Consider the following 3,146-nt stretch of genomic DNA (forward strand, 5'->3'; position numbering starts at 1 on the left):
TCTTCCTTTTTGTGTCTTTCTTTTTCGGGAGAAAGTCGGTACCCTACACAAAAAATAACGAAATTTTTTGCTTTTTTACATTTTTCGAGTTGCACGATCACACTATAACGCACACGCATGTCATATCACCTTGATTGAGTCTAACACATGTGTCAAACACTTTGAGTCGAGTCATGACAAGTCATATGTGAGTAACACTAAGCCTTAGGTAAACCCTAAGATAATTTAAAAGATGAGCAAAGTCTTATAGTCCAAAATATAAATGCAAGTACATCCCAGCAAGCAAGAACATTCCCAGATTTTTTCAAAAAACCACGAATATGACCGCATGAGATTCTTCCAAGATGCGAGGAGTTTGAGCAAAATTACATGGATCAGTAAATTAGAGATGAAGAGCTTTATTTTACAAAAGATTTGAGCGGATTTGGTTGAAAGGAAACGACCAAGTTCAAAGTTCGGAGCAAAACTGAGCAGTGAACAGCAGCAGTAAGAGCAAAATAGGAAAGAATCGACTCTAGTGCCAGATGACAAGGCTGTCGCCTGACGACAAAAGCAAAGCGCGGTGACAGATATTTTCAGCGAGCGCTGGTGAGGCGACACAATGTGTGGCCCTTATATTAGATTATGCGGACCTTGTGCATCAATTTCGGGTTCCTTGGTACGCCAGTTAGCCCCTATAAGCAATTTGACATGATTAAGTAGTCGACTTGATTACAACTGCAATAAGTGATCGACTTGACAAAAGATTGCCTCACTTAGCTTAAAGCACCTAAGCATTGGCTCATCACAAGCACCAAAGTATTGGTTCACAAACAATTCCTAGGATGGGAGATTTCCACAAATCAATTTGAAGCCTTTAAGAATCTTAGATATGGTTCTTGAGAAGGAGTTTCCAAAGATGGAAGGGTCAATTTGAAGATTCAAGATGAAAAAGTCTTCAACAGGGGGACTTTAAAATTAAAGAGTCTATCGCTTAGATTTGAGAAGATAGCATGAGATGGATGGTCTTCGACAGCATTCGCTAAGATTGTGTAGGTTGTCACCAAGATTTGAGAAGATAGCACGAGATGGGCAGTCTTCGACGACGTTCGCTAAAATTCAGAAGGTTGTCACCTAGATTTGAGAAGAACGGTTCGTGATGAGTCGGTCTTTGACGACATTCTCTATGATTGGGAAAGTTGTCACCATGATTCAAGAAAAAAGCTCGAGATGTAGCAGCATTGTTCGATGGCGTTCCCTAGCTTGTGGAGAGTTGTCACAAACAACTGAGAATGGCTTCAATAAAAGTTATCTTTGATGGCGTTCCCTAAGATGTGAAAGGTTTTCAAAAGCAGGAGGTGATTTCAAGCGAAGTTATCTTTGATCATATTTCCTAGCTTGCGGAAGATGGTTACAAAGCGGTAGAAGGTCGTTTCAAGCGGAGCAATATTCGATAGTGTTCCCTAGCTTGCGGAAGATTATCACAATGGAAATTGGAGGCAGTTACAAGCGTAGCAGTCTTTAGGCGGTATCCCCTAGCTTGAGGAAGATCGTCACAAAATCGGTTACTCCAGAGACGTGTGCTCGACGGTGCAAGATACACGTTTCTTAATTCTCTTATCTATTTTAACTAACGCTAGTTTGCAGGTATTGGCATTACAAGAATGATTTAGGATCGCATAATGTTCTGAATCATTCTCCGTCCCTATCGCTACTTTGACTTTTGTTTTCGAAACATAAGTTTCTCCAAACTCAGTCAAAGTGGGGGCTTCTGTAGACACCCAAATGTGTACCCCCAAAACCAAACCCAGTGATGAATACCTTTCACGTCATTTGATTATCAAACAAAGAGAAAGTGTGAAAAGTCTAGTGATGAGGATGTTTTTATTAAAATATCTCTTCTTTCTGTTTTTGAAAATGTTTCTTTTCTGACCCTATTTATTAAAAACGTGCATTCAATTTTAGTTTGATATATGATATGGGTCCAATAATAGTTTAGTTGGATGGGGCTCAAAAAGAGCTTTCCAACGATATATTATAAGCTCAATTCCGATGAATTATGAGGAAATTATGGCCAAAATACTAAACTGGGCCCGGTTTGGTTCTTACATACGACCCAATGATCTAGAGGAGGGCCTATTATTAATTCTCATTCCTAAAGCTATTAGGATTGATTATATTTTTCTAGAATACTCTAGAAGGTTCTCTTAAATCCTAATGGATTTAGGATTGATAATTATGTTTCAAAGAGTTCGAAATTGAATAAAACTACTCCTTTTGAGAATCCTTGTTTTATACGAAATGGAATATACTAAGATATTATTTTCATAACTCATAATATTTATCCAAATCTTAGTAGTTTGGATAGATCTTGAAATTATCTTTCCAATGATATATTATAATATTAATTCCGAGCTATAACGAAAAAGATATGGATGGAATACGAAACTCTGTCCAAAATTGACACCTTTCCATTATTTTAACCATAATTTTTTTTATCAAAAATGATTTCAATCTGATTCTAATTGGTTTGGAAAGTAGACTACAAGAGCTTTCTAACTACATACTATATGACTTATTTAGACTTTTGGATCAAAAGATATAATAAAAAAAAAATCCGCAAAAAATTGCCTTAGCACCGCCTGAAGACAAGTTCGTCGCCTGGCGTTGCAGTGCAACGCCTAGCGATGCACCTTGTCGCCTGGCGACGAGCTCTGTCATTGGAGATAGGATGTGTTTTATTCCTTTTCGAACTCTAACTCTTTTCAATCAATTCCGGGCTGTTTTCTTACAAATAGGGTCCTTGGACCTCCGTTTTCAAGAACTAGAATTCTCTAATTCTTCTCTCTCTAAAAGATAAAGCTTATTCTCTCTACTTCTTTCTAGACTAACCTTTTACAAACAAAATACCGCACTCATTAGCACTAGAAAAACCTATCCAAGTTTGAAGTTGCCTTCACCCTAGACGTGAAAGGTTTGATAATTTCAAAGGGTTTGGTCCCAAATCTCTCTTTCAATTCTTTAATTTTATTATTTTCCTTGAAATTACTAACGCATGTATTTTGTTATTAGAAAGAGATACGAGGCATCGAAGTAAGTAATTTAATTGTTTAATTGATCTTTTGATATAAAAATCATGTTTAGATTATTATTTTGATTCCTAGTAT

Source organism: Chenopodium album, chromosome 9, assembly GCF_948465745.1.
Source record: "Chenopodium album chromosome 9, dcCheAlbu1.1, whole genome shotgun sequence".
In the NCBI taxonomy this organism is placed as follows: domain Eukaryota; kingdom Viridiplantae; phylum Streptophyta; class Magnoliopsida; order Caryophyllales; family Amaranthaceae; genus Chenopodium; species Chenopodium album.